Source organism: Lathamus discolor, chromosome 2, assembly GCF_037157495.1.
Source record: "Lathamus discolor isolate bLatDis1 chromosome 2, bLatDis1.hap1, whole genome shotgun sequence".
NCBI lineage: Eukaryota > Metazoa > Chordata > Aves > Psittaciformes > Psittacidae > Lathamus > Lathamus discolor.
In genome coordinates, this window is record NC_088885.1 from 27,728,893 (window position 1) to 27,743,118 (window position 14,226).

Genomic DNA, 14,226 nt, shown 5'->3' on the forward strand with positions numbered 1-14,226 from the left:
AACGGTAAATAAGGGGATCACCTAGAACAAAGGCAGTGCTTGTGGGAGGCTACTTAGAATAACAAGTAATTAGTGTGAATGCTGGTGCACCGGACAGGGGAAGCAGAGGTTGAGGGCTGAGGGCAGCGGCTGGGTGGATGCTGTCCTGAACAGTGAATCCCCAACTCTGACACATAGAGGTTCTTAGCAATATTTTGTAAACTAAGGCAAACAATTTGAGAAGAATCTGATTAAGTTTAAGCTAAAATTGCCCACTCTGATTTATTTATAAGCATTTTCTTTCAAACTGTGTAGCTGAGTACAAATGGAAGTCTTTATTAAAGGAATCCTGTGCTGTATCATTAAGCCTGTCTGTATTGTAGGCAGGGTAAATCTGAATAAGCTCATTAAACCTATATTGCTGTATTTGTTATCTGTACAAAGATAGAACATGGATGATAACTCCAAATAAAGCTGTAAGCAGAACTTGGAAGCTGGGAGAAATTTCCCTGCAAAGCTTCAAAGGATTATTGTAGTAATGCCAAGTGCTGAATGTTTGGAAAGAGTTGCCCTCAGCAGATAACACCCCTCCTGTAAGGAGCAGATGGTTGAAAGATAGCCCACAGCTCTGGGCAGATCCGAAAACATCAGAGAGGGATGAGTTGTCTTGCACTTGCCTTTTAATGTTTTTAGTTCTTTCTGTTTGTAAAAAGAATCTATTTTCAATTGTGCCGATTGGTGTCTATGAATGGGAAATGAACTCTGAAACAATAAATAATTAACATTCTTTGTCTAATCTAATCAATTCTGTCCTTAAAGTAAAATTCCAGTCTTCCCTTAAATTGCAGGTTGTGTGAGTTTTAACTTAGCTAAGGTTCATTTGATTTAAAAACATGGTTTAACAGCTCTGAAACTAATCTCCCAAAACATCACTAAGACACAGGAAGACACATTGCCAATTCCAGTTCAGAATGAGATATTTGATTCTATCCACTATCCCTAACTTTGACATCAAATAAGTAGAAAAAGAGAATCAGTAATGGTATATGCATTTGTTTATTTCGGTCATTCTGTGGCTAATATTACAGCATTACAAGAGGTTAAGTTTGCTCATGTTTATTCTGATGGCGTCTTTTTCTGAAAACTGCATGGCTTTTGAGTGATGTTTGTTTTCCAAAATGCTTTTGAAATTTGCAGAGGGTATTTTTTAAATTGCCATGTAAATGTATTCAGCATTGACAGTCTGTTTGGCTTTTAGAAGTAATGACATCTTTAGTATGTTTTAGCTCCTAATTCTCTTTCATCTTTGACCTCTTGTATATACTATATTTGACTTATGTAATAAAGGACTTCAGTATAAAAATCTAATGTCATTTGGCTTGGAAAAGCAGTAGGAGGTTTAATATAAATTGTAGGAAATCTATCTCTAGGGGTTATTAGGAGCCAAATAAAACCAGTCCTAGGCTTTCCATTAACTTCAATTGTCTTTGGATTAGCCCCTTACTCTTTTATGGTTCTCAAGTATTTTTATACAATTTCATAATGGCTTGAAACTCAACTCAAAGGTCTTTTAGCTGTATTTTTGCAGAATGTGCCAGAATATTTTGAAGTCTGTGAAGTCCCTTGGGTATGGGAATACTAATGGAATAATCTTTGTTTTACCCATGCTGAACCGTGGCACTGACCTGTAATTACACAGATCAGTTGCATGTGATACAACACTCAACTGTTACTTCTTCACTTTCTGTCTCCTCTGTTGGTTGTCTTACTTAGTTACAATATGAAAAAAATGGAAAACCAGAATTAAGTCTTTAACCTATATAGAATAAATGCTGGTTGGTAAGGTCCAAAATATTTAACTATGTACTTCATACTCAGTCTTACTGACTTTAGCCTATTTATATTTGCACTACTATTTTTGATATTTGTGAAATAAAAGTTAACATTACTAGCTAAAAGTCCTGACTAAATCATGTTATTTTCTAAAATGCAGATTAAAAAAAAAAAAAAAACTCTTAAAGCATATAACCTCTTCAGCTGATGAACAAATAATGAAATCTTTTTCTCAGATTCTTGGATTACCTTTATTAGTATCAAAGGCTTTTGTCATGTAAAGACTAAAACATGGTTTAGCAAAATCCTTTAAGAAGAAGGGGGTTTTAAAATCCTCCCACATCATAGTGCTAAAAACTATGTTCTTTTTTCGCCTCCTAGCTTTTGCCTTAAATGTGGGACCAGTTTACTAGATTGTGAATCAGTAAGACCCCTGAGCAGCCAACTCTGGCTGTGTCCAAATGTAGACATGGCACCCCTGAGAAGAGAACATCTATCCACATTCAGTGGCTGGCTGGTGACACTGAATATACAATAAATAAACTGTGGCTAGCTCTGCAAGGAGAAGATAAATTCAGCAAAGAAGAGAAAGCACATTTTTTGGCTTTGTTTTATGAAAAGTTCTGGTCTCTGACTCAAGGAGAGAGTTGACAGCTGAGGATCATAAAAGAAAGGAAGCACATGAGTGGAATTCCCTCAGTAGTAAACTGTGCAGTTAGTCTGTGCCGTTCCTTTAGCTTTCTGCATTGTAAGGAAGGCAATATTTATTTATTTAGTAGAGGGTGGGATGGTAAGAACAGATGCACTCTAAAGAAGCAGAAGCACAGAGCACCCGTTAGCTTCAGTGGGGTGGAGTTGCACTGATTTTTGCTGAGGGTTTCACCCAGAATTCCTGTTTTCATGTGTATCTTTATACAGTAAGAGGAAACTGAGAATTTTCCCCACAGAGAGGAACAGATGAGATTATTTTTCCCCCCTTCCCAGTTTTACATTGGGTTTTGTTGAAGCTTTAAACAACTATTTAGAGGAATTAGATTCCCCCTGCCTCACACTAATGGAAAATATGCTTCCTGTCTGTTCCCCAGATAAAATTATGTATTTTTCTTGGACAGGAGTAAGATATCTCACTGCAGATAGCATTTTCTTGGCACAGCAAATTCTGAAAATGCTTTTTATCATCTGTAGTTTGAAAAACTGGAAGGACAATCTCTGTCGGGTGCTCTGTTAAATTCTCTCTCTGATGGTTTGGCCATCTGAATTTTTCAGTTGCCACCATTGGTTTTTGAAATGCTGAAAAGGCGAATAACTTGACTTGACAGAAATCTGTTGACACAGGAAAAAAGCACAGACCTCGTTTTAAAGTACTGATAAATAAAATGGTCAGAAACTGCAAGGTAGGGTTGCTAGTTTGATTTCTAAAAAATCAAATGTGAAAATCCTCTGTGATATTATTTCAGCGTACAGCAGATTCAAAAGCCTGATTCTCAGTTAATTACTCTGAACCATTCTGAAGGCTGCTAATTTTGAGGAATGTTAAACGTGATGCAGCTACAATGTCTGGCTCAGGAAGCTCTAAGCATCAGACTGGAGAAATTGAGAACAGGACACGGAATTATTTGTGTTCTGATTTCTCTAAGCAATATGGTTTTAGTCACTCCCAGGCAGTGGTACTGAGCTGTACAGTTTGACTTTTCTTATGTTCTTAATCTTTAGCACAAAAGTGCAAAATTATATGAATTGTATGAGATAATGAGATGGTTTATGGAGTAAGGATAAAGAGAATGCAAATTGTGTATTCTGATGTTTAATAGTGTTAATCATCTGTTTTGTCATCTTTTGTCATCAGTAGATCTGAGAATAAAAGCCAGATACTCAGCGGGGAAAAAATAAATCCTTGTGGCATCTTTCTTTATAATAGAAGTTTTGTTTCAATGACTATGTAGGTCAAGTATGAATGAAATGATAACTTCAGCAGTAAAATTAAGGCAGAGATGATAGTACTACTTAAAATACACAACAACAATTTTGTTTCTCCAGCTTACACAAGGCTTTAGTGTATTGTTTTCTCCCATGTTGCCTGTGCTACATAGACTGTCTGTATACATTTTTCTCTGCCTTAATCCTTCTCCAAACCCCATTATAACATAATTTCTTAATTTTTCTATGTAAAAGTGCACCTCTTGTGTGTCATAGCTGTCTGGCTTCAGAGTTGCTGTGTTTATATCCTTGGTCCTGACAAAATGAAATCATTATTAACTTGTTACATTTGGTAGACTATTGTTTCTGTTTGAGAAAACATGTAAGTGGGTGAGTTAATAGTGAACTCCTTCTTTTCATTCCTTAAGCAAAGGCTCATTGTTCCAAACTGTGGGGGCAACTTACCCCCTTTGCAGTAAACATTATCTTTAATATGACTTCATAGGTGTTACTTTTATAGTGTACCAATTATTTTATGAGGATATACAAAACCTCTGATTTCTATCTAGAAATAGTGAAGTATTACTTAAATAAAACTAAATTATAAATAAATGGGTGTATTAAACAATGTATGTGTATGAATATATAACTGATAAAGATATTGAGTGCCTCTTCTAGAATTGTAATACTTTATTTTACAGTATGGATGTCCTTGACATAATTGCTAACATCAAGTCGTCATCTACTTAGTATCATACATCACTCCTTCAAACTTGGAAATACTCAGAAGACATGTCAGCAGCTCATCCTCTTTCTGTTGAAGAAATGTGGTTTTGACAAATACCTAAAGGTTTTGAGAGGTGAACAGAACAAAGGATGAAACTCTTGTGTCTTCTCTGTCAGCAGTAGAAAGGCTAATGCTGGTAAAACACAGTTCTATTTCCTGCTGTATCTCAATTTTCAGTTAAGTGAAATTCGTCAGCTGGAAGAGCTTTGAGCTTCTGTGCTTTTAGGAGCTACAGAAATACTGTGTTACTGTCAGTAGCAAAGCATCCTATTATTATTGGCATTCTAAGTATTCTTCTTTATGAGCCTGAGGTATGAAAATAGAAAATTAAATAAATGTGCCTTATTAATAATCTCCTGTTAGGCCTATTGGTCTGTAATAGTGTTCAGTTTTCAGCTCCTTTGCTGTATGTTTCAGAGACCACCCATGGGCCTGGAGAATGCTTTCAGCAGGTCATTGCTGAAACTGTCAAATGAAATCAACATAAAAGATACCAAAAAAATACCTGTAAAAAGCAGAGACAAATTATACTGTTATACTACAGCAATGTCTGAACGCAAGTTGGGGGAGAAAGGTTGAAAAGAGTGGGAAATGTTGAGTGTTGTAATAGTTTCTGTGGGGCTCCACTGAAATAAATAACTTTGTGCTGGTAAAGGTTGGTCATAGAATTTATGTTATTTCAGTACAGTTCCAATAATTAGGGAAAGAAGGCTTTGCATTTCAGTGGGTTTTCTTTCACTCCTGCCTGTGTGGTCTTAGTTTTCCATTGTGTATAGTACTTTTTCAGGGTCTACTATCATGAATTCAAAATACAGTCCATAAATATAAAACCAAAATGAGCTAATGAAAAACACTGGATAATGAAACTTTTCATATTGTCAACAGAACTCAAACACCTGTTAAAAAATTGTTTTGTAACCTGCCCTGAAATTGATGGAGGCTAATGCTTACGAGTCCCTTGTGAAAATGTAAGATATCACAGTTTAAGCTTCACCTACAGATTGACAGATAACATGTATCTCAAACACATCTACTGTGTCCCACCAGGACTATTCTAAGCCGATGCCCTCTGCATTCAAATGAAAATAATGATTATCCTGGTCAATGCTGTTCTTTAACTGTCAGAAAGTAAACGTGATCTGTTTAGTTACTAACTTACAGTGATTATTGTTCAGAAGTGAAGATGTTTAGAAGTAGAAGCAATCAATAGAATGAAACATTTCCTTTATTTCATTGTACTGTATTTAGACTAGTCTGATCTTACACATATTACAAGGGAAGAGGCTATTTAAAATCTATTAATTTTTATTTACAGAATGTATAGACTCTTTCATAGGAAAAGAGACTGTCAGTCAAGTAGAAAGATAATTTAGGGGAGGCAAAAAGATTATTATCTGCCTTGTGCATAATGACAGTCTTAGAACTAAAAATAAACTTTTAAGCAGGAGATGTCCTCTGTAGCATTTCTTTCCCACCCAGTCTTTGATAACCTCCTTGGCTTCTCTTTTCAGAGTCCACCTGCTTATGTAGAAGCCAGCTCATCTGTATTTTGTGGATGAAAGGTCATTTTAAACTCCACAACCTATTAACAGCAGGTTTACTGAAGTCAAAACATTCAGTCTCTAAACCCTCTGCAAAGGCAATATAATCAAAATAATATAGTCAGACCTTATTTCATGTCTTTCCTCTTTGATGATACAGATTTAAGCTAGAGATGCTGAACTTGCTGATTTGTAAAACTAGGAATTCCTCTTCTATAGATCTGTGACTCTCAGTGGTGCTCTTACCTCTGTTTCCAGACTTGCTGCTATGCTAAGAACAGATGTCCTGCTGTTTGACTGGAGCCTTAGCACTGTGTATTTGAAGATAATCCCTAGACCACCAGCATCTTTTCGGCATCTGTGAACATAAAGGTTATGACAGTTGCCCCTTCTGAGTGTAATCTTTGGTTTTACAAGAATTCTGCTGAAAGATTTTCAAGCTGTGATTATGTTTTCCTGCTTTGTATGGTATTGCTAAGGGGGGAAAAAAAAGCAACATGGAAGTTTTAAAAGCAATACATTCTGCAGTGTTTTAAGACCTTCAATTTGCAACTAAATTATGTACTTAGCTTTACACACTTGACTTCTTTGGACTATTTAACAGCTTACATTGCAGCACATATTTAAGTGTTTGCAGGATCAAGATCCACATCTTCTCTGCACCATTAAATGTTTTGCAGTTGAAGAGTGGTTAGATGCCCCAAGGGGTTGTCTTTTATGTATAAATGGAGAACATCCATGGCTTGCATCTGGGATTTATCATCTTGTTTGAGTGATCTAATCTCCTTACTGTGTATGTGTGTACTCATGCAGTTAAATATGTAGACATGGTAATGACCAGAACAAGCTTGCTGGGAATAGAAAAGCAAACAGGGAAAGGAATTGCCAAATATTCCTTAAAACATTAACCCCCATTTTATGGAAGTTTAAAAACATTTTTGTTTCTGGCAAGCTGTGTAAATTATCCACTGCTTCCTTGTATTCTGTCTGCCCAGCGAAGTTCAGGGCAATTTTCAATATTCCAGACCATTGACTAGCATTTAGTGTATAAACTAGAAAACAGTTAAACCCACCAAATGTTATTTTTCCTTTTTTTTCCTTATATTAAATTTCATCTGTACTTTCTATGGCCTCCTTCTGATGCTGATCTGAAGCAGTTCGTCATAACTTATATCTCTGTGTGTCTCTATAGACGCATTGTATATATATGCTTATAGATGCATATGAAAAATATACATGTGTGTGTGTAAATAAATACACATATAAAGGATACATAATGAAATTGGTGTATAGAAAAGGGTTATTGTTTTGTCCTATGGTTTAAACTGTAAATCTGCCTAAAGCGTCTACGTACAATTTTTACTGCATGATGCCTTGCAATTTTGTGTTCAGTGCAAGTCACATTACAGACAACACATTTTAATATATAGGGGCTTTTTTGTGTTTATGACTTATATCACCTGATACTATTAATTCACTGAAAAGATCTTTTAAGCCCTCCATAAGAAAGTTGTAGTTTTTCCTTTGTGTAGCCTTTGTGAATCACAAAAAGGTTACGGTGATAGCTCTGGAAATATTGTCCAGCATTTCAGTTCTCACCCTTATCACAGAACAGAGACAATACTGTGGAACCAGTTCAGGCTTTCTCTCCTTCTTACCTGTAGTCCTGCAGGTTGCCCACTCCAGAAAGTTTCCCAGATCCTTGGGTTTGAAGGGCATAATGCTCAGTTTGCAGAAACCCAAGACTGAAAGACTCCTGAAGTAGCCACACTGAGCAAAGGAGAGAAATAGGCCCTTCAATAATGCTACATTGTATTGGTTTTGGTCCTTTAAATAAGCACCATTGCAAAGAATGTGGTTCTGTCTTCTTTATTCCCTCTCAGTCTGGTATCTCTCTACAGATGGAAATCCACCCTGACTTTGCCTTCTCCAGACTGAACTGACCCAGCTCTCTCAGTGTCTCTTACCTTGGCCCTGCATTAACCTTGCAAGCTGTAGCATGATCATTTAGCACTGTGGACATGATCGAAGATGTCCCACCCTATATAACAGACGCATGCATACGTGAATGCAGGTTTGTGGTTATTTCAGTGTTAGTTCTAGAGGTAGTTTTCAGTAAAAACAGTTCCATAAAAGCTTATTGAATAAACATTAAAGCCATTGAAGAAACCCTGGATGAGATACCTGTAAGCCACATTTGCACTAGAAAATAGAAACAACTCTTTTATTTTTTTAAAAGCTCTATTACCGTGGGTTTTTCAAAAATACACTCCATAAACCCAAATATCAAACTGCTCATAGCAGTATGATAATAAAATGAAAGTACATATTTGTTATTGGTTGGATAGGGTTTTTCTCCTACTAAAATGTTTATCTCTTGTGTATACTCCTCTGTAAAAATGTAGATGAGAACCTTTTGGACAGAAAGGTTAGTTGTCTCTAGAGGTGGTTGCAAACAAAATATCTCAAATTCTGTCATGTTTTCTCAAGTAGACAGAAAGCTTTAGGCCCAAATTCTGCAAAAATGTAAGAACAAGCATTTTGATTACAAACTTTCCACTTCATGGTAATCATGTACAGAGCTGCGGCAGGATCCTGCCATGATATAATTCTTCCTCCCTTCTTACCACCATCTCCTGGAGGATCCTCAGGCTCTTTATAGAGCTGCCACAAATTTGGAGCAGTATCAACATGTTTCCCCACACACCTTGGTATTTAGATTATTTCACAATAAGCAATTATGGAGTAAAGTATTACCATCATTTAGAGAATGGGATATTTGAAAGAATCATGAAAACTACAAATCCCATTAAATAAGAATCCCACATGAAATATGAGACAACACATGAATTTTTTGAACTTTGTGACTCAGTTTAAGGACAGGTTATTTAATGTCACCCAGACAAGACCTCTTTTACTATATGTAAAGGAATAACTCTTAATTTTGTGTGACTTTCTAAACTAGATCTGGATGAAAGCAATGACTGGTCATGGAGGTCACCCCATATAGTGATTTCATTTTCCTAGAATGCAAAAATGTCATATGCTGAATTGCTATAACTGGAATTGACTTTAATAATTGACTTTAATAAAAGCCTAAATACTTGGTAGAGGTGAAAAATATTCCTTACATATGATAACATTCTTTTGCTTAGATGTCGGTATTTAACCAGTTGATGACCTTATACTTATAAAAGATCAAAATTCTATGACAACTTTTCACATCTGTCAAAAGCTCTTTCTAAATAGGACTAAGTAGAAATGCAGAAAGCATGAAGAATGCTGTAAGCTTTGGAACACAAGTAGCTTTTTGTGAAGGATTCAGTCTTAAAAACAGCTTTAATTATGATCTTTAGACAATAATAAAGGCTTTGAAACTGGCTTGTTTTCTTAACCAAGTCAAATGCAGAATGTTGCTCCAGGGTAACTGTTTTGCTGATCATCTTTTCTTTCCGCCATGACAAAGCACAAACAGACTGAGTGCTTCCACCACTGTTGAAAAACAGTGTGTTGAAGGATTCTAACACAGAGCTCAGCAAATGGGCAAACCTGTTTACTGAATGAAGCAATGTGATACTTCAGAGCTTATCTTGCAATTCAGCTCTTCCTAGTCAAAAGGAAGTGCATATCCTAGTCACCACTTGTCCTTATGACAACACTAGCAGCAACTGAATTTACTGGGGACAGAACTTGTTCAGCTTCTGGTATCTCTGTAAAAGGATTTTATATACTATAGTGATCTTTGCCTCTATGTGTTTGAAGTCCCTTATGAAAGAAAACTGTTTTCCTATTGTGTCATTTACAGTCATGATAGATTTAATTTGAACATTGTAACAAATATAACCTTAGAAATATCAATGGGCAAGTTAAGTCCTTCATCTGCTGTATGAGTCTAAGGATATTTTTTATCTCTCTCTCTATATATGAGAAGAGGCACAAGGACACAAATATGTGTAAGAAGTGGCAAAGTTGCATAAAATACATCTTCACCTTTCTTATATATGCAAAAAAAGAAAAAGCTTTGTAGTGAAACTGGAAATAGCTGAAGGGCTTGCTGTACCCTTGGGATAAAATGCAGAGCTAATTAACATAGATGATATCTTTCAGGAAGGATTGACCTGATATGTAATCTTTAACTTGTTAATATGCTACACTGAAGTTTCATTATTGAAGTTTTGGGTTAGATGTTTGAAGTTAGATGTTATAGAAAATACTTGCAATTCACCAGTTCTTGGATGAAAGTCTGAGAAAAATATTTCAAAGGGCTCTTTTAGGTGAAGAAAAGTATATCCTAACTTACAGGCTTATACACTTTTGTGTCTAGTTTGACATGTTAGACATGAAGGAATTATTTTAAATTGAACAACAAAGGTTTAAGAGGATTTTGTAAACTATTACTTCTTTTTGTAATTTATTATTCCTTTAGTGTCTTGGTTGAGCCATTCTTTGAATGCACCACTGACTTCTCCATTACTTGATGCACACTTCTCTTATGCTAGAATGAATGGCAATTTTGCTACTACCTTTGATGACAGCAGTTGGATTTTTGCTTTTTTTTGGAAAATATTAGTACTAAACCACACTGTTATGAGTTTTCATAAACATCAGAAGCATTTATATCCCCAGAAAACCCTGAAGTCATAGTTCCCAGCTTGTTGTCTCTAAGTATTGTACCTGTGGAATTGCACATCTAGCAGATCCAAGAACAAAGCTCAACTCTTCAAATGAGTGCTACTCATTGTGCTTTGGAGCTAGAAGCAACTGTCAAGTTTCCTTTTGTCTCTACTCTGTCAAAACTTCCTGATTTTGAGTTGTGTGGTAAGATAAAATACCTTTATTGAAACCGGATTTGTACCTTATAGTACCTATAGCTATGAAATATTTTGTTGTATCTCCGATATAACCCCAATTGCTGAGGTGAGCAGCTCGAGAGAGGACGCCCTCAACACCGGAGCGGGGGGGACATCAGCGTCCAGGAGCCTCAACTCAGAGCGCCCGGAGCCACCGAGGGAGCCTCAAGGCCTCGACAGGACCTGCCCAGGAGCCGGCAGCTCCGCGGACGCGAGCAGGGACTCACAGGGGGCGGAGCCAGGAGCAGCGGCACCAGCCCTGAGGGGGTAAAAACCTGCCCCAGCGAGCGCGGGGAGGCATTTTGCGCGGAGTGGTGAGCACCCGGCGTATGACAGGGCCCGGTCTGGGAGCTCTGCTCTGGTGCCAGCGTAGGCACCCAGACAGAGCCGATGGCAGGGGAGGCTGCACTGCAGAGCTCGGGGTGTAGGGAGTGCCTGCGCTGGGCTTGTGAGGGGAGGGTGCACAATGGGCAGGGCTGCACTCGGTGCGCCCTGGTGGAGGCCCTCCTGCAGCAGGTGGCTGAGCTGTGGGATGCTATTAGCGGGCTGCAAGGTGTCAGGGAAGCTGAGAGGAAGCGGGGCTGCTTGCTTCAGGCCCAAACTGTGCAGGGGCCTCAAGCGTCCACTGTATCCCATGGAGGAAAGAAGGAGGTAACTCAGGAAGCTGGGAATTTGTTAAAAAAAAAAAAAAAAAAAAAAAAGGAGGAAGAGGACTATTAAAAGCAAGGGGCTTCCTCCTAAACCTGTTGTCCCCACCCAGAACCGCTCTGCTATTCTGCAGGAGGCTGATGAGGAAACACACTCACACCATGAACAGCCGGCTGGTGCACTGCTAAAGAAGATCTCTACTGGTGCTGCCAGGAAAAAGCGGCGAGGCATAGTAGTAGGGGACTCTACTTTCAAAGGAACAGAGGCACTCGTCTGTCAGCCTGACCCAGTCTCAAGGGAGGTGTGTTGCCTACCAGGGGCACGGATCAGGGATGTTACAGAGAGGCTGCCTGCTCTAGTAAGTCCCATGGACTATTACCCACTTCTAGTGATCCATGCGGGTGCTAGGGATATAGGCAGCAGTAGCCTGGAGAACATAAAGAAGGATTGCGGAGCCCTGGGAGAGGTGGTTAGGGGCTCTGGAGCTCAGATTGTCTTTTCGTCGATTCTCCAGGACAAAGGGGAGGACCCTAAAAAGGCTAGGAGGATTGGCCAGGTTCATAAATGGTGAGAACAGTGGTGCCATAGTCAGGGGTTTGAGTGTCTTGAACACGGGACCCAAGTTAGTAGGGCAGGTCTAGTGGGGACTGGTGGAGCTGGTCTGATAAAGAAGGGGAAGAGTAGTTTTGGTAGGAGGCTTGCCAGACTGGTCAAGGAGGCTTTAAATTAGATGTGCTGGGGGAGGGGGGCATCATTCCATCCCAACACACCCAGTCAGCTGCCAGCACCTATAATAAATGCTTGGAGCAATGCAGAGATATTTCAGCTGCTCCAGCCAATGAGCTGGCTTCATTTGGAGCTCAGCTCAGATGCCTTTATACAAACACCTGTACCATGGGGAACAAACAGGAGGAATTAGAGATGTTTGCATGTCTACAAGGGTATGATATAATAGGCATCACAGAAACGTGGTGGGATGGCTCCTATGACTGGAGTGTTGGAATGGAAGGTTACTGTGAGGAAAAATAAGACCCAAGAATGAATGTTCTTACCCACCACAGACTAAGAAAGAGACATATTTCAAATGTGCCTTTAAATCCATAATGTGGAAGGACAACCAAACACACAACTACCAAGCAGTAACCATACAAAACAGAAATACAGCCCTCTGAACATCTGAAAGGCTTTGTGTGTGACATAAAGCAGTATTAGCATTGCATACAGACAGTAAGCCAACTCTCTGAAACAAAATACTTAAAATCATAACATTTCATAACACATGAAAAAATTTTACCCGAGTCAAATCTTCACCTTCACTAGTAATTCATGGAGGAAAGAAGAAGGCTGTTAACGCAGGAAGCTGGGAAACAGTAACCAAAAAATCCAACAAAAAAAAAGGAGGAAGAGGACTACTAAAAGCAAGGGGCTTCCTCCTAAATCTGTTGTCCCCACCCAGAACCGCTCTGCTGTCCTGCAGGGGGCTGATAAGGAAACACAACTGCACCATGAACAGCCGGCTGGTGCACTGCTAAAGGAGATCTCTACTGGTGCTGCCAGGAAAAAGCAGCGGGTCGTAGTAGTAGGGGACTCTACTATGAAAGGCAAAGAGGCACCCATCTGTCAGCCTGACTCAGTCTCAAGGGAGGTGTGTTGCCTACCAGGGGAACAGATTAAGGACGTTGCAGAGAGGCTGCCTGCTCTAGTAAATCCCAGTGACTACTACCCTCTTCTACTGACACATGCGGGTGCTAGGGATATACATAACAGTAGCCTGGAGAACATAAAGAAGGATTGCGGAGCCCTGGGAGAGGTGGTTAGGGGCTCTGGAGCTCAGATTGTCTTTTTGTCAGTTCTCCAGGATAAATGGGAGGACCCTAAAAAGGCTAGGAGGATTGGCCAGGTTAATAAATGGTGAGAACAGTGGTGCCATAGTCAGGGGTTTGAGTGTCTTGAACACGGGACCCAAGTTAGTAGGGCAGGTCTAGTGGGGACTGGTGGAGCTGGTCTGATAAAGAAGGGGAAGAGTAGTTTTGGTAGGAGGCTTGCCAGACTGGTCAAGGAGGCTTTAAATTAGATGTGCTGGGGGAGGGGGGCATCATTCCATCCCAACACACCCAGTCAGCTGCCAGCACCTATAATAAATGCTTGGAGCAATGCAGAGATATTTCAGCTGCTCCAGCCAATGAGCTGGCTTCATTTGGAGCTCAGCTCAGATGCCTTTATACAAACACCTGTACCATGGGGAACAAACAGGAGGAATTAGAGATGTTTGCATGTCTACAAGGGTATGATATAATAGGCATCACAGAAACGTGGTGGGATGGCTCCTATGACTGGAGTGTTGGAATGGAAGGTTACAGGCTCTTTAGAAAAGACAGGATTGGCAGGCGGAGAGGGGGAGTTGCTGTTTATGTTAGGGATAGGCTGGAGCGTATGGAACTCTGTCTGGGGACAGGTGAGCAGTGAACAGAGAGTTTGTGGGTCAGGGTTAAAGGGAGAACAGCTACGGGAGACATGACTGTGGGGATGTGTTACAGACCGCCTGACCAAGAGGAATCTGTGAATGAAGCACTCTACAGATAGATAGGAAAAGCCTCACGCTCACAGGCCCTTGTCCTCATGGGGGATTTCAACCACCCTGATATCTGTTGGAGGGGTGGGACAGCCCATC